At 37.4% G+C, this 21,707-nt stretch overlaps 1 protein-coding gene across 6 annotated transcripts in view; it reads right to left on the reverse strand.

Annotated features, from left to right (window-relative positions):
• Positions 1-629: 629 nt before the first annotated feature.
• The window catches only part of BBS12 (Bardet-Biedl syndrome 12), a 61,329-nt gene continuing 40,251 nt past the window's right edge, over positions 630-21,707 (reverse strand). Inside the window, exons 3-6 of one of the 6 annotated variants that reach the window (XR_003421651.2) lie at positions 11,527-11,582; positions 8,073-9,176; positions 7,444-7,991; positions 630-5,833 (exon numbers count right to left, since the gene is read on the reverse strand). The gene's annotated coding sequence lies outside the window, so the exon portion shown is untranslated. The other 5 variants (XR_008296150.1, XR_008296152.1, XR_008296148.1 and 2 more) reach the window with 5 other exon arrangements.

The following is a 21,707-nucleotide window of genomic DNA, read 5'->3' on the forward strand; positions in this document are numbered from 1 at the left end:
CTGAGAGAGCTAGGAAATATACGTCTACATATATGTGTGTGCACACACGTATACACACATGCTAATGAAAGCACGAAACCACTGGTGTATTTATTCTAATCTTATAACTACAGGGTTTATTTCAGTTTTATCCCTTTCCATATTTGTATCTTCTTATTCTAAGAGTAGGAAACCTGGCTCCCATTAACTCAATATATTTGTTTATTGGATCAACCCTCCATGTAATCAATCTCTTCTCATCACCACTGTCCCCTGAGGGGGCACTCTCCTCACCTCATTCTGCCTGCAATATCCCACGTTGGGTGATTTCTCCCTTGTACAGATGCTGTCCTTATCTTGCTTGGACTCCACTTACCATACCACTGCTACCACCCCTACTCCATGCAGATGTTTTTTTCATCCCTCTTGAGCTCCACCTCCTTGTGCTGGGCCACTAACATCCACTCTCCAGTGTGAATGCTTACTTTTGCTCAACTCTACCTACTGGCTTTGAGACCAAATTATTTAGACAAGAAAAAAAAGCAGGCAGGCAGGCAATTAGAAAATAAAGTATACACACACACACACACACACACACACATATGTGTATATATATACATATATATACATGTATAATACATATATATGTATATATGTGTGTGTATATGTATATATTCTAATACTCCTACTTCCACATTTAATGCCTTTTCTCTTATTACTTCTTCTATTATTTTTTTTATTACCAAAACAAGATGTACAAGTAACACAATGCTGACAAGTGCAGGGGAGAAAAAAACTTTTACTCTACCCTCTTAGGTTCACTGGAGGCCTGCAAACTAAACTGACAGAAGACAGATTAACAGGAGATAAATCATATGTTTCTTCACTTATGTTAATATTTTTAGGTGCAAAGTGGTTCCATAGAAAGGAGAGGAAAATCCAAAGAGGCAGTTAGACCTGGGGGTTTATGTATCATTTTAACAAAGGGCAATAAATTGTGAAGAAGTGAATAGACAAAGGAAAAGAGGGTTTGGGTTCCTAACAGTGGTAAACTGTGGGAAGATGCTTAGGAAATTTATAGGTGATAAGAGTTGTCTAGTAAGGGTTGTTATTATTATTTCTAGCTTTTCAACACTATATGAGCCAGGAATTTGGTTTAACAGGTAGACTTGATTAAAATCCTTCTTCCTTCACTTACTAATCGCATCGCCTCAAAACAAATTCACCTGAGTCTCCATTTCCTTTTCTATAAAATGGGGAATATAATAGTATCTCGTAGCTATTTTTAAAGGAGAAAATGAAATATTATATACAAAGAATGTAGTACCTGTACATAGTATTTGTTTTGTTAATTTTTCCTCACTTTCCTCAGCTGTGAAACAGGCATACTATAGTATCCATCTCAGCAGTTTCTTGTGAGGATCGAGTTATTCCATATGAAGTGCATATAATAAGCACTCAGCAAATATTAACAATATGATTATCAACTCTAAACCAATACAGAGCTGTCTGATTGATAATGAATTATCAATTAAAGCCCAAAAAAGTAAAAGACAAACTTAGTATTTATTTATAAACAGGGAAAAATGCTTTAAAAAACTTGCAAATGTTTCTATAGGAGCCAAGGACAGGCTGCCTTAAAATGTGCCGCTTTGGCATATTGATTATTTTGAAGTAAAAGTTACTTAAGAAACAGCCAGTACATGGGGGAACATTCTGATCCCCTTTTGTCTCCAAAAAGCAGAAAATAAATATCCCATATGAAAGGTACTCCCCCTTATACCAGGAGGTAAAGAGACATCCTTTTCACCAGAGATAGGGAATTTGGAGCTAAAAAGGCTGTATAAACAAACCTTGTTACTTTTACTCATTTACTACCTCAGCCCAAATTCTGTTTAGAATTCTTTATTAAGTGGAGCTCCCAAACATGTTTCCTTTGTCCTCTTAATTCCTCACTTACTGTTTCTTTGTCCAGAAAGTATAAAAACTGCCTGCCCTTGGTCATTTCTTTAGATCTCAATTTCATTATTAGGCCTCCACGAGCACGTAATTAAACTTTGGTCTTTTCCTCCTGTTAATCTGTCACAAGTCAGTTTAATTCTTAGACCAGCTAGAAGAATCTTGAAGGGTAGAGAAAATTTTTACTCTGACAAATTTCTTTGACCCAAATATTTGAAGCTAAGAAGGATTATGTGTCTAAGCTTCAGTTTACACTGGTGAGTTTCTGGAGTTGTACTTTTTATTTAAAGTACAAAGCCCATTTTCAACCATGCCATTAATTCTAGTTCTTAAACCAAAATAACAATACTTTTTCATCTATATTTCTTAGAATGAAGAAAAGTAATATTTTTCCCTTTACTCGTTCCATATTACTCTTTTTATTTAACTGTCACATATATTTTGAACTAAATTCTCATATCTTTTAAATTCTAGTAGTAGGCATTTGGGACCTAGGCCAAATATTCATTGCTACTTAGTTTAAATATCTTGAACAACTTTAAAGTGGATTCTCTTCCTATTCTTTTCCATCTTATTCTCTTCTCCAGGATCCAGATTCTGCAAGTCTGGACATGCCCTCCTAAGCGCAGCCTTAGGCGAAGTGAAGTGATCTAGGGATTTCCCCTACTGAGCACAAAACTGAAACTTCTAAAAACTCTCATCTTGATTTCTTTCCACATTCATTTTCCATTTGCCTTTCTGGCACACTGCCCCCTCTTTAGCAAACTTGCTATCCTTCAAGTATCTCCAAGATGGGACCTACAGTTTTCTGTGCCTCTTATGGCCATGGCAGCGTTACACCCTCTCTTCTGAAAACTTCTTTGTTTCAGAGGGTCTATTCTTTGGTTGGAGGCATCCACTGCCTCAGGGAGGATTAGAATTATTAAAGCAGGAATGCAAAAACAAAGAAACAATTATTGTTCAGCTTTTATGTTTCAAGAATACATTGTGAAACCCAGAGCTGGAACAATAGTTAAGAAAGAAAAGACAAAATCAGGGCTTTTTAAAAGAGAGAACATTTTTTTAGTTCCAAAAAAGCTAGTTTTAAGTATCAGTAAGAAGAATCCCCTAAATGAAGTTTAACAGAAACAATATCTTGTAGAAAAAGTAGATGAAGAACCACCCAGGCCACAGACTAGAAAAGCATTGCTCCAGCAGAGGAGATGAAAGTGACTCAGAGGAAATGGCTGGCATAAGGGTCAGAAAAGGGGCTTGTTATACTTCCTTATGGGATTGAAACCCCTGGGGACAATTGAAAAGAATCTACCAAAAAGTTTTCAAAATACCAAGACTGGGGTATGTCCCAAGATGTATCTCTGGGATGGCAGTAAGCCTCAGAAGAGCCATACACACCTTATTCCCTAGCAAGGTACAATGCATAGTCAGTGCTTTCCAGGCCCTGGGAGGAAGGAAAGGGTTGAGAGAGAAAGAAAGAGAAAAAGAGAGAGAGAGAGAGAGAGAGAGAGAGAGAAAACGGGCTGCATGGCTTTCAGGGTAGGATGCAAACATGCTACCCTGGCTGCATCTGGGGATCAGATGAGGTGTCAGTTGATCAGTTATGTCTCAGTTGATGATGGCCACCTGAAAACCAAATGGAATAGCACATCTGTGTGGCACAAGTGTCAGTAACTGCTGATAAATGGAGACTGCTAGATGATTGAGTGGTAGACCCACTATCTAGAACACTGGCCTAATGCCAGGATACCTTAGAAGCTTCTGCTAGTAGACACTGTTGGTCTTATCCAATCCTCTTTATTTGACCAGTACACCATCCTCAGCTGTTGTGAGTGTTGGCTGATAATAGCTCACCCTTTGGAGCCACCCCTCTCCAGAGAATTGTCCTCATTAAGGAACTACCAAAACTATCTGGGAGGTCACCTCCACCCCATCCCAACCAGCAAATCAGTGGCTGACTGACATGGGTACAAAAAACTGTCTCTCTTGCCTCAGGGGTGTCAACTTTATGGTGTCATTCACAGTCCAGGGCTCACTGGCAACCCAAGGCTAGATTTCAGCAGAAATCTCATTGTACTTAGCTTCTTCCTGAGGTATCCTGCTTAATTTCACCTCCTTACAACTTTCTTCTTCTTCTTCTTCTTCTTCTTCTTCTTTTTTTTTTTTAAGTAGGCTCCTTGCCCAATGCAGGACTTAAACTCACAACCCTGAGATCAAGAGTCACATGCTCTGACTGAGCCTGCCAGATGCCCTTTACAACTTTCTTCTATGAGCACTCCCTCAGTCACTTCCAGAAGAATCTCTGCTTCAGGCTCTGCTTGTAGGGAATCTAACTAAGACACTCCCCCAAACAGATGTCACTTTGGAAGAACTGAGGGGTTGGGGAAAATTTTTGAATGACTGACCAAGTGTAAATTTGAAATAACTAAGAAACTTACTGAAATGATTGAATTTACTGGAGTCAACTAGATTATGTTTTGAGACCTCAGGTGACACATGTAGGGGAGGAAAAACTTTTTTTTATACCCTTTTAGGTTTCATAGCTGGGGGTTCTATGAATTAAACTGACAACAAACAGATTTAACAAAAGAAAAAAATATAAATTTATTAATTTTAAGTGCAGGGGACTTCCTTTGGGAGTGAATATCCAAAGGAGTGGTAAGATTTGAGCTTATATACCATGTTACTATGAGGAGGGGCAGGGGGCACTTCTGGGAGAACAAATGACTTCCTAGAAGGGAAGGCAGAAGGCATTTACAGAAACACAGATGTCTTTTTTGGAAGATAAAAGGACCCTTAGGAGAACAGATGGGAGGTATGACAGTTTGTGACAATATTTGGGTGTGGTGTCAACTTTTCAGCTTCTCTCTGGGAAGAGATTAGAATTGCCTCTGGGGACACTTATGATAGTTAAGCTCAAAATAATTCTTTCTGTTTAATTTTTAAAATTTTATTTTAGAGAGAGAGAGAAAATGAGCAGGGGAGAGGGGCAGAGGGAGAGAGAGACAGAGTCTCAAGCAGGCTTCATACTCAGTGCAGAGCCCAATGCTGGGCTCGATCCCAGGACCCTGGGATCATGACCTGAGCTGAAATCAAGAGTCAGACACTCAACCGACTGAGCCATCCAGGCGCCTCTAGCTCAAAGTAATTTATATGTCAAAAGGTAAAGACTAAGTTTAGTTATAAGAAATTTAAAATGTTACATTTCCTTCATACCAGAGGTTATGCTATGAAGCATTGGCCCTGTTATACCTAGAAGACCCTTACTTCTCTTCTTTCCCTGTTGAAGCTCTTCTCATCCTTCACTGTCCAGATCAGCTGCTGCTTCTCTACAGCACCCACTCTCTTTATTGGCATGTTTCTAGTGTCACATCAAAATACAAAGACCAGGAGAAGTGGACAAAACACAATACAAGACAAAACTGAGTGCATTCCTTTGCCAGGAGAGAAAGAGCCATGTCACTCAAGAAGTAACTTGAACAGGAATTTAGGACAAAAGGTAGGAGGAGGCACAGAGGAGGAAAAGTAACATTTTAAATTTCTTATAACTAAACTTAGTCTTTACCTTTTGACATAAGACAGAGGAGGAAATTCACCAATGAAGCCTGAGTTCACACTCTGGTTGGCTCACAAGGTAGATTGTGAGTTCTTCTTTCCAGCTGATATCACATTGGCCCTGTCATGGCAGGGAGCACCAGTTCTCAGAGCTCCTATAGTCTTGCAGTTCTCAGAGAGGTCCAGGTCAGAGTACACTGGGCTTTCTAGCATGTTCAGGTTTGCATGGTGGAGCCTTGGCTAAGTTTTTTCTTTAGTTGTAGTTAGTAGTGCCCATGTTTGCCTTCTTCACCAGACTGGAAGCTTGTCAAATGAACCCCAAGTTCTCATGCAATTTTGCCTCTTCCTACAAAGATTAGCACAGCGGTTTGTTCACAGAAGCTGCATAATAACTGGTTAGCTGTTTCTTGCACAACATAGCCTCAACAGTGGCTGCCATATAGCTCCAGAAGGTTGATGTGAAGCGGGATCTCTGTTCTCTCAGATCAGAGGAAGGCTCACTTGTCTTTTATTAACCCTGAAGAAATTATCAGCATCACACTACCTAAAACGGGGAGTCTGGCCCAGGCAATACATTTCAACGGGATGAAAAAGGGAATGGTAGCAATAAGATCTGGGAGGTGCAGAGTGAGCAAGGGATCCAAGTACTGCGGGGGAAGAACAGACAGGTCATTGCCTCCCTGGCACTAGTTTGGCATCATGGTCTATTGATCCCTAGGAGGCCTGGAGTCATCAGCTGTCATTGTCTATTGTGATGACAGGAATTTTAGGAGTTTTGGCAATGGCAACTGTGGGGAATAAATGGGTAATTGATCTTTCATGAACTCTCTCTAGATAATGATGAACTGACAAGGAGTACAAATCAGCCAGCAAAGTATAAAATAGCTTTTCAGATCACCTAAACAGTTTAGGTCTTCGGAATAGAAATCTTTATCAAGTGTATGATATGCTTTTTGTCTTTTTCTTTTTTTAAAAAAAAATTTATGTTTATTTATGTATTTAGAGGGAAACAGAGAGTAGAAGTGGGAGAAGGCCAGAGAAAGAGGGAGAGAGAGAGAATCCCAAGCAGGCTCCTCACTGACAGCACAGAGCCCTCACAAACCATGAGATCATGACCTGAGCCGAAACTAAGGGTTGGACACTTCACTGACTAAGCCACCCAGGAGCCCCTACTTTTTGTCTTTTTCAAAGAAAGTATGCCAAATATATTTAGCCTTTTCTATGATTGCTCAAAAGCATCATTGACCGGGTAGATTAAACTCTAGATTGGCCTGCACTCTACTACTGTGTGCATGTGTGGTTTTGTTTGCTTGTATGTTTGTTTGTCTACTTTTGAGTTTTCCTCTCAGTCTCCTTCTTCTGCTAGTCTGTCAACCATCCCTTTATCCTGTTCTCAGTGTATCTACTTGTAACAAATCTCTCTTTGTTTGCTTTTAAATCTGCTGAGAGTTTGGGTATGAGGTGATTATAACTATGAAAATCCAGAACAAGGACTGCCAGTACCTAGCATGAGAGCTATTCTTCCCCATCACTAACCATGAATCATTAAAACCCTGGATGTGGCCTCAGAATCTTTCACAAAAGATGCTCCATCCAAGTAGCTCCTATCAATTGGTAAGAATTGATACCAATTGGTAGTATTCAGCATGGGAGCTGAATACTATCTCCATGGGGATGGTGTTAGTAGTCAAGTCCTGCAAGAAATAAATAGCACCTCAAACTTGGGTGATTTGAAGAGAGTTTAATACTCTATTTTCATAAGTCTGAGTAGGGCTTAAGAAGCCACACCCTACCATACCCTGGAGTTAGTACCTGTGGGTCTCAAGGAGAGGGAGAAGTTACTGGAACCTAGACCTAAGTGCTGCCAGGAGCTATGGTCTGGGCGGGAGGCTGCAGCTAACTTACAAAGACCTTGCTGGGAGGGAGATGTGAGAATAAATTCTTGACCTCATTTACCTTATATACCCCAGGGTCTTTCCAGTTCTTCCAAATGGCCAAACCCAACTGGAATCCAGAAGACAAGATAGATCCCTTTGATGCAGTTCATGCTGGTCTGCCTCCCAGGGCACAGAGCAGGATGGAGGAAGGACACAGGGGCATCTGAGAACCTCTGGCACAGAGGGGAAATGTACTTTCTGGGATACTAGAGGACTGGAAGCAGAGTGATCCTCTGGGGTCACCTGGGCATGACTGAACACTGATGTGTCCTACTGGTGCTGCATTTGGTTCAGGAAACAGGAAATTCTGGTTATTTATAAGCCTTTCATTAAATGTAATGACAAATGGGGTTAGTGTGTTCCAGAATGGTAATTCAACACCTATTATAAAAGGACAGGATTGTAGTCAGAATTACGTTTCTGGGTGGAAAAACCCTACCTTGTATGGACAGTGTCAGTTTTTTCTTCTTGTTCCTTTCCCACCTCTTCTATCCCGGGGATTCTGGGTCAAGGAGAGCCATGTTGAAATATGCTACATCTGTTTCCACTTTATAGCCTCCTAATGTCCTATAAGATTTTATATCCTTAGATCATTGAATGGGAAGTTAGTTGAACATTTTATTATGTGTAAATGTGGGTATAGTTTACCGTTGTGAGACCAGAGCTAGGGAGAAACATTTCTTCATCTCTGATCTAGAGAAGAGTAAGATTAATTCAATTTTGCAAATGAATCAATTTTCTTTTAAGTACAACCCATAGACTCAATTGAACAAGTATAATGACACTGATGTAAGTTGTTCAAACTATTTTTGCTTCTTGGTTCTTCACTGTATTCCAGATAGTGGAGGTTGCTGGAGAGCCAGGTTCCAAATAGGTAAGGAGCTACCAGGCTCTCTCCTCTGGGCCTATAGCAGACTTTAGGCACCTTTATTATAAAATGCTTTTTTCCATCCCATTTCACTCCTTACCTTCACCACTGAACCTTTTCAAAGACTCATCTACACCTGCAAGCTACATTCAGACCCACCGCCCTCCCTATTCCCTACACCATTATTAGTCTGGATATTCCTTCCCACACTGTGCTGAACAGTAGATGTCAGTGGTTAGATTTTTTGGCCCTCCTCTGGTATAGGATGATGTTGTCATCACTTCATCTTGCAGTGTTCTTGTCTTTGGATCTCCTTTTTCCTCCTTTTCCGGGAAAAGTTCCTGGTGGCTGCTTCTCTGCTTCTGTTATTACTGCCTATTCCTTTTTCTGCTCTCCAAATACAGCAGTATTTCCCAGTTCCTTTCCCCAGCTCCTCTACTAAGCATTCCCATTCTTACTTGCATTTTTTAGAGCACTTTCCATACTTTCTTCTTCAACAAACATCCACTCTCTTTGCTTCAATTACCACTGCTCTGATGTGACTCCTAGATTTACAAACTTTGCCTCTATCTGGGTGCATAGGCCTCTCATCCCCACTTCTCTGGTGGATATGTCCACCTACATAAGTGGCCAGCACAAACTAAACTAGTCCAAGTCGAACCCACTATGTTCCCTTGCAAATGATTACTTCTGATGATTTACCTTTGAGCACCCTGGCTCAATACATTGGATTTTTTTGTTGTTGTTTAGTGGCTTTCTAGAGACTTTGTCTGCTGCCCCTTCTTCCTCAAGTGCTGTCCCATCCCAGCTACATGGCCATGGTCTTCCAGGATTCTGCCTTCTCCGGCCTCAGTTGATTGGTTCCAGGGTAGATCTTCAGTGTGCTTGGGAAGAGCAATAGTGTGCAGTGGTGAGTCAAATTGGGCTACTGTCCGCTAAGTTGCACAGGTTTTTCTAATTATAAAATCAGTATAGTAATAGCACCTACTTCAAAGTACTTATATGAATATTAAATGAGATAATACATGTAAATTGCTTAGCAACTCCACCTAAGCTAGTTCAATTTAATCTGCTGTTACCTGACTGTAACAAGAGTAACTAACACTTTTAGCTCCAAAAGAGGCCTCTGATTACCAAGTCCTAACAATTCTGCTTCTGAAATATCACTGGCTTTGTGTCATCTTGTTCATTTCTATTGTCTCCTTTGTTTTTCTGGGCAATGCAAGTACCTAATCAATCTCTGTAGCTATGGTCTAACCCACAGTCTCATTTAAAAAATGTTTTTTTTTTAATTTATTTATTTTGAGAGAGAGAGAATGAGCAGGGGAAGGGTAGAAAGAGAGAGAGAGAGAGAGAGAGAGAGAGAAAGAGAGAGAGAGAGAAACCCAAGCAGGCTCCACACTCAGCACTGAGCCCCACACCCATAAAAATGATTTTTTTGGGGGGTTGCCTGGATGACTGAATGTTGGATTCTTGATTTTGACTAAGGTCAGGATCCCAGGGTCGTGGGATCGAGACCTGTGTTGGATTCAGCATGGAGACTGCTTGAGATTCTTTCTCTCTCTTTCTCTCTCTCTCTCTCTCTCTCTCTCTCTCTCTCCCTCTGGCCTTCTCCCCAGTCATGCTCTCTCTCTCTCTCTCTCTCTCTCTAAAAAAAAAAAAAAATACACCTAAAGATGGTTTTTTGAACTGCTACTTGAGCATGCCATGTTCTTCCTCCAGAACCTCCAAGGAATCTGCACTGTGTTCTGAATAAAAGACACTTTTCTTTTTTTTAAGTATATTTATTTATTTTGGCAGAGAGAGAGAGAGAGAGAGAGAGAGAGGAGGTACAGAGAATTCCAAGTAGGCTCTGCACTATCAGTGCAGAGCCTGACATAGGGCTAGAACTCAAAAACCTCAAGATCATTACCTCAGCCGAAATCAAAAGTCAGGATCTTAACCAACTGAGCCTCCCAGGCACCCCTAAATGACACTTTTCTACTATGGTTTCACTTATTTTCTCAAGCTTCTCCCCACCTTGAGAGAGGACCTGCTGCTTGCCACTTCTTACGTTGCAGCTCAACGGAACGACTCAATCATAACTCCTCTACATGTGGCTGTCTCTGTGCCATTGTTCATGCTGCTAGTTTTACCTCAGTCCTCTCAGCTTTCTGCTATACTTTCTTTCTTTCTTTTTTTTCTGTTATACTTTCTTTCTTTTTTTTCTGCTATACTTTCTGTAAAAATCTCACCATTTTGCAAAGCCCAAACTTAATGAAACCTTTTCCATGAGACTTTTCTGGTTTCCTCAAGCAAAATGAACTCCTTGAATTCCTGTACCATTGAATTCTCATTTGTGATGTTTATTTGGCTCCATCTGCTATTACAATTGTTACTGTGCATCATTTATTTCTTTCACTAGATCGCAGTTTCCTGGAGGACAAGTGCCTTACTTAAGTCAATAGCCTCCAAAGTGACTAGTACTACATAGAGGGCATTCAAAACACATTTGTGGAAGATAATTGAATCAAGAAAACATTCTCATGCTCCTTCTGCAGCACATACACTAAAATTGGAACATTAGGCAGTAGCTACACTTGTGGTGAGCACAGTATAACATAAAAACTTGAATCACTGTGTTGAACACCTGAACGTAATGCAACATTGTATGTACACTACACTCAAATAAAAAAAAAAAAAAAGAAAGAAAGAAAAAATGTTCTCTGGTAGATTGGGCACAAAGTTGAATATAGTGTGTACAAGCACGTGTGTGATGTGTGTGTGTGCGTGTGTAAAGAAAGAAAGAGAGGAAGAGAGAAATATTTGAAGAACTGAATTAATCTCTACACCACAAATGAATTCAAGATGGATACAGTTTGGCCAGTGGTGGCAATTTTGCTTTATATTGCTATTTTTGTTTGTCACTATAACAAACTGATTTAATACTTTATTACCTTGGTTCATATTTTATTTAATTTTCTTTCAGGTTTCTATGTGTTTTATTTTTACGAAGTGTTATAATTTTATAATGAAATCTCCAACTTTGAAAAATAATCTAAAACATACTTTTCATCTTATTACATATGGTTCTTAACAATGTAAGTAAATAAAGGCAAATTGTGCTTTAGTCAAAATCAATAAAAAGCTTCCAGCCAAATGTTTTCTATTAGCTTAAATGATTGCATACTTAATTTAATGCAACAAGTGATAATAGGAAGTGCAGGGGTTTTACGAAATACATGCAATACTTACTTTTTCAAAAAATCCTTCCATTTCTCCTCTGTAACGTATTTCAGGATAAACTGATCCTTTAAATGAGAATGTAAAAATGTAAGAAAGCACTGTTTATTCTGGAAAAGTTTTAATATTATTAAAAATAATTGTCCTCAAAAATAAAACCTTTGGCTTAAAATATATAGATAGTATGAACTTTTCATTTTGATTCAAATATTAATAGTGATTTTTCAAGAGGAAAAACTTCTGCATAATACAAATATTAAGCAGGTCAGCATGGGTTACTAACAGAAAATTTGACTATCAAAATACACAACATTCCTCTGTGAAAATTTGTGCATATTTAATTTTATTGAAGTGTATCATTTGAAAGTTTTTACCTAGACATTTCTAGATATGTCTCCCAAGGCAAGGGACACAAAAGTAAAAATAAACTATTAGGATCATATCAAAATAAAAACCTTCCGCACAGTGAAGGAAACAAAAAAACTAAAAGACAACCTACTTAATGGGAGAAGATATGTGCAAATGACATATATGATAAAGGGTTAGTATCCAAAATATATAAAGAACTTACACAACTCAACACCAAAAAAACCTCAAATAGTCCAATTAAAAATGGGCAGAAGACATGAACAGACATTTCTCCAAAGAAGACATCCAGATGGCCAACAGACACATGAAAATATTCTCAATATTACTCATCATCAGGAAAGTGCATATCAGAACCATGATGAGATATCACCTCATACCTGTCAAAATGGCTAACATCAAAAATACAAGAAACAACAAGTATTATCAAAGATGTGGAGACAGAGGAACTCTCCTGCACTCTTGGTGGGAATGCAAAGTGGTGTAGCCACTGTGGAAGACAGTATGGAGTCTCCTCAAAAAATTAAAAAAAGAAGTGACCTATGATCCAGTAATTGCACTACCAGGTATTTACCCAAAGAATACAAAAACACTAACTCGAAGAAATATATGCACTCCTATGTTTACTGCAGCATTATTTTACAACAGCCAAACAATGGAAGCAGCCCAGGTGTCTATCAATAGATGAATGGATAAAGAAGATGTATATATGTACAAAGGAATATTATTCAGCCATAAAAAGAATGAATTCTTGCCATTTGCAACAACATGAATGCATCTAGAGAGTATAATGCTAAGAGAAATAAGCCAGTCAGAGAAAGAATAACGCCATATTATTTCACTTATCTGTGGAATTTAAGAAACAAAACAAACAAAGGATAAAGGAGACAAACCAAGAAAGAGCCTTGTAACTATAGGGAACAAACTGATGGTTACCAGAGGAGAGGTGGGTGAGGGGATGGGTTAAATAGGTGAAGGGGATTAAGAACACACTTTTTTTTTTTTAATGTTTATTTATCTGTTTTTGAGAGAGAGGGAGAGAGAGAGGCAGAGAGAGAGGGAGACAGAGAATTCCAAGCAGGCTTTGTGCTGTCAGCACAGAGCCTGATGTGGGGCTTGAACCCAAGAACCATGAGATCATGACCTAAATTGAAATAAAGAGTCTGGATGCTTAATTGACTCAGTCACCCAGGAGCCCCAAGAGTACACTTATTTTGCTGAGCACTGAATAATATATGGAATTGTTGAATCACTATATTGTACACTTGAGACTAATATAACATTGTATGTTAACTATGCTAGAATTAAATTTAAAAATTAAATTAAAAAAATAAAAATGAGATCTTTAGATCATGTTTTCTAATCTTTTTAAACATACCAACCTCAATTGAAAGTAAAAATGTGCAAGGTAGACAATTTTTGTTAGTTTTATTGAAAGGCAAAACCAAAAATGGCTAACATTTTCAACCTAACTGAATAATGTTATAATTCTAGTAAAATTGTTTTGATTATTCAGAAAATAATGATGGAATAAGAGAGAAAAACAAAAACTAAAGGAGAAAATGTACATATCACAAATAGATTTGGTAATAATGTTGACTTATATTTGTATGATTTTATATATATATATTTTTGTTTATTTATTTTACATTTTATCTTGGAATAAAGGCCGAGAAGCAATAAGTTTATTTATTTTGAGAGAGAGAGCTAGCTCACCGACATGAGTGGGGGGTGGGGAGGGGGGTTGGGCAGACAGAGAAGGAGAGAAAGAGAGGAAAATACCAAGCTGGGGCTCAAACACACTGACAGTGAGATCATGAACTTTCTCCAAGGTCATGGAGATTCAAACCAAAGATTCAAAGGCTTAACCAAACTGAGCCACCCAGGAACCCTGATTCTTTTTGTATTTAAAAGTACTTTCATATATAGTGTCTTTCTGACCTTTACAACAATCCTATCACTAGAAAGAGTTTCAGACATGAAACCCAGAAGAAATAACTTGTTTATCCTTGTACTTGAGCAACAAGGAAAAAAATTAACTGGAAAATAGTATATTTAATAAAATGTTCATTTTTGTGGTTGTTGTCGTTTTGTTTTGTTTTTTACTTAGGAAAACATACATTATGAAACAGGCTGGAATAGAACAGGTTGGCTAAGGGACTGGTAACGGAAGACTTCATTTGCTCTAAAAGCAGGAATTGGCATTGGTATATGTTCTAATATTAGCCTCATAAAAATACTGCTTGTTTTCCAACATATAAAACTGCTTTCAAATCCCATATTCCCTCAAGCTGTTTATATTATAACTTCATCAAAGTCTCAAAGTCAAGAATCTTCTGAACTGCTTGAACAGCATCTATTTCTTCTCCCTTTCTTTTTCTTTCTTTCTTTCTTTCCTTCTTTCTTTCTTTCTCTTTCTTTCTCTTTCTTTCTTTCTTTCTTCCTTTCCTTTCCTTTCCTTTCCTTTCCTTTCCTTTCCTTTCCTTTGGTTTTTCTCCTCTAAACACTTTGAGGAACTCCTTGTGATACTTGCCATAGAGGTGGAGAAAATCTTTTTTAATCGATAATGACTACTGACTACTAATTTTCTTTGAATTCTCTGTGCATAGATAAAAGTCTTAATGAGATTGGAAACTATCATAATTCTTGGAGAGAGTACATAAGATTAATGTGCCCTTTAGAGAAAAAAAAACCCAGACACTGAAATTCCAAGTATTGCTCCTGCTATTAAGAAATCAGAAAATCCTGGGGTGCCTGGGTGGCTCAGTCAGTTGAGTGTCTGACTTTGGCTCAGGTCATGATCTCATGGTTCATGGGTTTGAGCCCCCGCATGGGGCTCTGTGCTGACAGCTCAGAGCCTGGAGCTTGCATTGGATTCTATGTCTCCCTCTCTTTCTCTGCCCCTCCCCTGCTTGTGCTCTGTCTCTGTCTCTCAAAAATAAATAAATGTAAAAAAAATTTTTAAAAATTTAAGAAATCAGAAAATCCCTCCACTCCACAATCAGAAATAGTGTAGAAAGAGGGAACAGTCAACACCTGCTTGAGGTTAGAAAGATAAAAATGACAGTTCATTGGTGAGTTTCTTGTGTATTCATTTTCAAAAACTGTGGCAGAGAAAAACAGAGAATTGAAGTTGAAAGTTATAAGGAAAGAGAAACTGAATAATGTCGCTAGACAATTTGACAATTTGACACAATTTGTCACTTAAGAAATTCAGCATCCCAGTATTATATTTTGGGTGAAATCTTTTTAATAAAGTATTAGACATTGCCATTTCTTTCCCAGTTGATTCCAACATTTAGATCCATCTATCATGAGGTCGCATTTCTTTTCTTGTGTACATGAATGCACCAGAGTGTTTCCTCTGAGTCAGGCATTAGAGCAAGCTATCCAGTGCATTTGGAAATTGTGGTGAGTACACTGTTTAGATGTATTCTGTTCTCCCTCATTAATTATTTAATTAGGGTCTTAAAGTATTTTGCAAACCTATAAACAGGAAATCCTATGTGTAATGCCTTCTTTTAGTCTGAGTCTTCTTGTAATATTATACTTCCAAAGTAATTCCTAGTAATCAGATGTCTAAATTAGGACCAGATTCCAGAATTAAAAGAATGAAACAGATTAACTCAGTAGGCTGAAATATTAAGGAAACTAGGCCAACTAGAGGTTAATTTTCTGTCCCAGGGTCTTTTGTAATTTCTGATCTTTAGGCAACACACAGAGACAAACATGCATATAAAGGACCCTACTGGAATAAGTAAAAGAAAAACCTTTCTCTTTTATACCTATATGATGTGGAAAACCATAACATTAACTGCACTAAATTATAAGCAGTGGAATCTTACATTGTTTCAACATGTCTGGGCATGTTTGGTGATTGGATTTGTTCCAAACCAAACTCTCCATGGATTCCTGATAACCCAATGGTGGGAGAAGGTGGGTGGAGATTGTCAATAAAACCATAGATCTACTTTAAGTTCAAGCCAGGATCCCCACTCCATGCAGATACATAAAAGCTCTTATTATACCTACATTTATTAAAGTTACATCTTGTCACATCTATATGCTCAGTGTATGCCCACATATACTAGCTACTGTATCTAAATAAACCCAACTGAGACCATGAACAAGTTGAATTTGTTAATTCTACCATTATCTTAACTGTGAAGGTGACCTAGGCTCTTGACAGAGATCTAGTTTCTTGAGAGGGAAAGATGCTCTTAAGATTTTTATAATTGCTTATTCTTAATAATTTTAAATTTGCCTCAGTGTCCTACTAAATGATAACCCATTGTCATGAAAAGAGTAAATGCCACTAGAACTAGAAGTCTTAAGATACAAGGAATATAGCTATTCAAACAATGTTCTGGTGAAAAGTTTAAATTTTGAACAGACCTCAATTATCTGCGTCCCTCATCAATGTGGTAAATACCTAGCGTGTGTGTGTGTGTGTGTGTGTGTAATAGTATACACTATTATAAATGTACTGATAAATAATAGAATGGTATAGTATTGTGACAATGGTGTTAAAATATTATAAGAATTGCATGCAGGGAAAGGTTATTTATAGCACTGCTTTAGGTCTGGAACATCTCTGAAATTTGGGGGTTTGGAAGTGTTGAAATTGTTATAAGGTTCTGCTTTATAAATTTGCTATGTTGCTTGCTATAGACTGAATGTTTGTGTTTCCCCAATATTCATATGCTGAAATCCTAATCCCCAGTGAAATGGTAATAGTGATTGAGGCCTTTAGGTGGTGAGGATGAGGTCCTCAAGAATGGCATTAATGCCGTTAGAAGAGAGACCCCAGAGACATACCTTACCACTTCCATCTTGTGGAGACACAGTGAGAAGATGGCAGTCTATGACGCAGGAAACAAGCTTTCACCAGACACGAATCTGACCTTGGCCTTCCCAGCCTCCAGAACTGTGAGAAGTAAATTTCTGTTGTTTCTATGCCACCCAGTTTATGATATTCTTGTATACCCTGAACTAGGGCATGCTGGTATTGTTCAACTGAAATGAGGAAGATCTAAAACAGTAATCCTTGTGGACAGGACCATAATGTCCAGGCTAGAGTTTTCATGCTAACATGGTCATTAGAAGAGCAGCAGCAAGGTTCAATCACATACATAAATGTAGGAGCCAGAGTCCAGTGGCTTAGGTATCTGACTGCAAGTTGCAGGGACAAGGAATTCTGATCATACTCTGTTTTAAGAGAGTGCCACAGTGAGCAAAATTGGTATTAGTTACCTGCAATCAGAGAGCTTGGTTAACTAGCTAACCAATGAGCATGAGTGACACCTAAACATTGGACCTGGAGGAAGTGACATTATAAGCCCTATAGTTTGCTTACGAAAACATGGTTTCTTACCAAACTTCAGCTAATAAGAGTGAGTTAGGGTGAATGGTCTCAGATATTTGCTTAATGTTTTACACACCCTCTCTAATTTATAGGTAGTTTTTGATAAATTATAAAATCAGTACTTTATTATAAAAATCCAAATGTTATAAACATGTTAATGTAGAAAATAAAAATTCCCAACAGTTTCATTCTCCAGATATTAACCAACTGCTGCTTATCCGCCCCCCCCCCCCACCCCCATCCATTTTTCTTCTCATGACAGGGAGGCATCATGACCTAGTAGTTGAGAAGGCAGATTTGGGAGCCAAGCTACTTGGGTGCAAATTTCAGCTCTGTCACTTACTAGCTGTGTGACTGTGGGGCAAGGACCTCTCAGTGCCTTGGAATCCCATCTCTGCACAGGGGCATAGCTACCTCTCTCACTGAGTTGTGAGGATTAACAATGGCATATTAGAATAGTGTGTGGTACATGGCAAGTGTGCTTTTTATTAATGATGATGATGATTATACAGTTACATATAAGTAGATATTTACACATACAAATATAAGGTACTTTATTATTAAAATTTTTTAAATGTTTATTTATTAAAAAAAAAACTTTAGTGTTTATTTTGTTTTTGAGAGAGACAGTGCAAGCAGGGGAGGGGCAGAGATAGAGGGAGACACAGAATCTGAAGAAGCTCAGAGCTGTCAGCACAGATCCCGACACAGGATTTGAACTCATGACCCAAGTTGAAGTCAGACACTTAACTGACTGAGCCACCCAGGCGCTCCTGTATTTTCTTGATTTACAGATATTCATTTGCTATCATAAACGTATATGAACTCTATCTGTTGTGGTTTTCCATTGCAGAACAGGGGAAGAAAGTGGTATTTTAATGGCCCAGCTTAGGCCAAAAACTAGCTGTTGTAAAGAAGAGAATTCCCTATTGGACTTCATACCCTCCCCAATCCCCATCTCATCAAACCATTAGACAGAGTTTCAAGCTTTTGTCCATCCTTTAATAATATTTATTCTTACTGAAGCTTTCACTTATATCATTCTAAGTATTCTTGGCAAGAAGTGGAAATATATTTGATCTAAATGAGACAAACTTAAACTTAATCAGTAAAACATTAGTTAAATGGAAGGAGAATAAAATTTCCCCATCCAATACTTGGCCTGTTTATTTATTAGGTAATTTGATTACAAAAGTTTGGAAAAGCAACAGATGAATTCAGCTCTTTTTATTCCAGAATGAAACAAGGGGTCAGATATTAGGATCACATTCTCTTATTTATTTATATCCAATGTATCCCATTATTACCTATAATAATAATAAAATAATAAAAATCGTTTTCCCTTGTAGGTAACTTTTTGTTTCTCTCTTGCTGCTTTTAAAATTCTCTCTTTATCTTTAAACTTTGACATTTTAATTATTATGTGCCATGGTGTGGATGTCTTCGGGTTCATCTTGTTTGGAACTCTCTGTGCTTTCTGGTAACAAGAAAGTTGGTAACAAAGTTACCTACAAGGAAAAACCTATAAGGCTATCAGGTGATTTTTCACCAGAAACTTCACAAGTCAGAAAGGAATGGCATGAAATATTCAAAGTACTAAAAGGAAAAAACCTATAACCTACTTTACCTGGCAAGGTTATCATTCAGATTTTAAGGAGAGATAGAGTTCCCCAGACAAACAAGATAAAGGAGTTTATCACCACTAAACTAGCCTTACAAGAATGTTAAAGGGACTTCTTTAAGTGGAAAAGGAATGGCCATAATTAGACATAAGACAAATATGAATAATAAGATGTAAAATATGACAACATAAAATGTGATGGGAGTAAAAAGGGAGAAATAAGGGAGGAAGAAGAAAAAGAAAGAGAAAGATCTTCTCTTTATTTTCTTCTTCTTCTTCTTCTTCTTCTTCTTCTTCTTCTTCTTCTTCTTCTGCTTTTTGAGAATCTGCTTCACTTAAATGACCATCAAATCAACATGGCTGGTATTTACTTAGGATGTTATATATGAACCTCTGGGTAACCACAAACCCAAACCTATGATACATAAAAAAATAAAGACAAAGAAAGCCAAACAAAACACTATAGGTACTTATCATGCACAAAGAAAGAGAGCAAGAGAATAAGAAAACAAAGAACTATAAAAACAACCAGAAAACAAATTTTAAAAATGGCAATAAGTACATATCTATCAATAATCACCTTAATGTAAATGGCCTAAATGCTCCAGTCAAAAAACAGAGTGGCAGAATGGATAAAAAAACAAAAAACAAAAAACAAAAACAAGACTGAGGGGCACCTGGGGTGGCTCAGTGTGTTGAGTGTCCAACTCTTGGTTTCAGCTCAGGTCATGATCTCACGGTTCATGGGACCAAGCCCTACGTTGGGCTCTGTGCTGACAATACAGAACCTACTTGGGATTCTCTCTCTCCCTCTGTCTCTTCCCCTCCCCTGCATGTACTCTCTTGCTCTCTCTCTTTCAAAATAAATAATTAAATTTGAAAAATAAAAAAAACACAGGACCAACCTGTATGCTTCATATAAGAGACTCACCTCAGACCTAAAGACACATACAAATGGAAATACAAATGGAAACAAACAAAAACCTGAGGTAGCAATATTTATACCAAACAAAATATACTTTTTTCAGTTATTTTAATTTTTATATTTATTTACATTTATTTATTTATTTATTTATTTATTTATTTATAAAGTTTATTTATTTTGAAAGAGACAGAGACAGCACAAGTTGGGGAGGGGCAGAGAGAGACAGAGAGTGAGAGAGAGAGAATCCCAAGCAGGCTCCATGCTGTCAGTGCAAAGTCCAATGTGGGCTCAAACCCATGAACTGTGAGATCATGACCTGAACTGAAACCAAGAGTCAGACACTTAACTGAGTCACCCAGGCACCCCCAAAATAGACTTAAAAAAAAAGACTATAATAAGAGACAAGAAGAGTATTACATAATGATAAAGGGATCATTCCAACAAGAGGATGTAACAATTGTATATATATATATATATATATATATATATATATATGCACCCCACATGAAAGCACCTAAATACATAAAGCAAATATTAATGGACATACAGATTGAAACTGAGATAATACAATAATAGTAGGGGACTTTAACACTCCAGTTACATCAGTGGATAGATCATCCAGACAGAAAATCAATAAGGAAACAATGTCTTTGAATGACACACTGGACCAGATGGATATAATAGACATATACAGAACATTTCATCCAAAAACAATGAAATGCACATTCTTTTCAAGTGCACATGGATCATTCTCCAGAACAGATCACATATTAGGCCAAAAAACAAGCCTCAATAAATTTAAGAAGATTGAAATCATACCATGCATCTTTTCTGACCACAATAGTGTGAAACTAGAAATAAGTAACAAGAAAAAAACTAGAAAAACCCAAACATGTGGAGACAAAACAACATGATACTAAACAACCAACGGGTCAATGAAGCAATCAAAGAAGAAATTTAAAAAAAATATATGGAGACAAATGAAAATGAAAACACAATGGCCCAAAACCTCCAGGACACAGTGAAAGCAGTTCTAAGAGGGAAGTAGATAGAAATACAGGCCTACATCAAGAAACAAGAAAAAACTCAAATAGATGATCCAATATTATGCCTACAGAAATTAGAAAAAGAAGAAAAAGCAAAGCCCAAGATGAGTAGAAAAGAAGAAAAATAAAGATAGAGCAGAAATAAATGATTTAGAGACTAAAAAACAAAACAAAACAAACAAACAAAAAAACACACACAAAAAAAAACAGTAGAAAATTTCGCTAAACAAAGTGCTGGTTCTTTGAAGACAAACAAAACTGACAAACTGACAAACAAAACAAAACTGACAAACCTTTAGCCAGACTCATCAAGAAAAAAGAAAAAGGAACCAAAATAAATCAGAAGCTAGAGAAAAGAAGTAATAACTGACATCATAGAAACACAAAGGATTATAAAAGAATAATATGAAAGGTTATATGCTAAAAAGCTGCAGAACCCAGAAGGAAAGTATAAATTTCTAGAAACATATAATCTTGCAAAATGTTTGAACCAGGCAGAAATGGAAAATCTGAATAGATTGATTATAAATAATGAAATTGAATTGGTAATCAAGAATCTATCTATCTATCTATCTATCTATCTATCTATCTATCTATCTATATACCAGATAGATTCACATGTGAATTCTACCAGACATTTAAAGAGCCAATACCTATTCTCATCAAACTATTCCAAAAAAAACAGAAGAGGAAGCAAAGCGTCCAAATATATCCTATCAGGCCAGCATTACCCTGAGACCAAAACCAGACAAAGACACCACAGAAAAGGGAAACTATAGGCCAATATCCCTGATGAACATAAATGCAAAAATCTTCAACACAATACTAGCAAACTACATACAACAATACATTAAAAGGATGATTCACCAT

Source organism: Acinonyx jubatus, chromosome B1 (genome assembly GCF_027475565.1).
Source record: "Acinonyx jubatus isolate Ajub_Pintada_27869175 chromosome B1, VMU_Ajub_asm_v1.0, whole genome shotgun sequence".
Lineage (NCBI taxonomy): Eukaryota > Metazoa > Chordata > Mammalia > Carnivora > Felidae > Acinonyx > Acinonyx jubatus.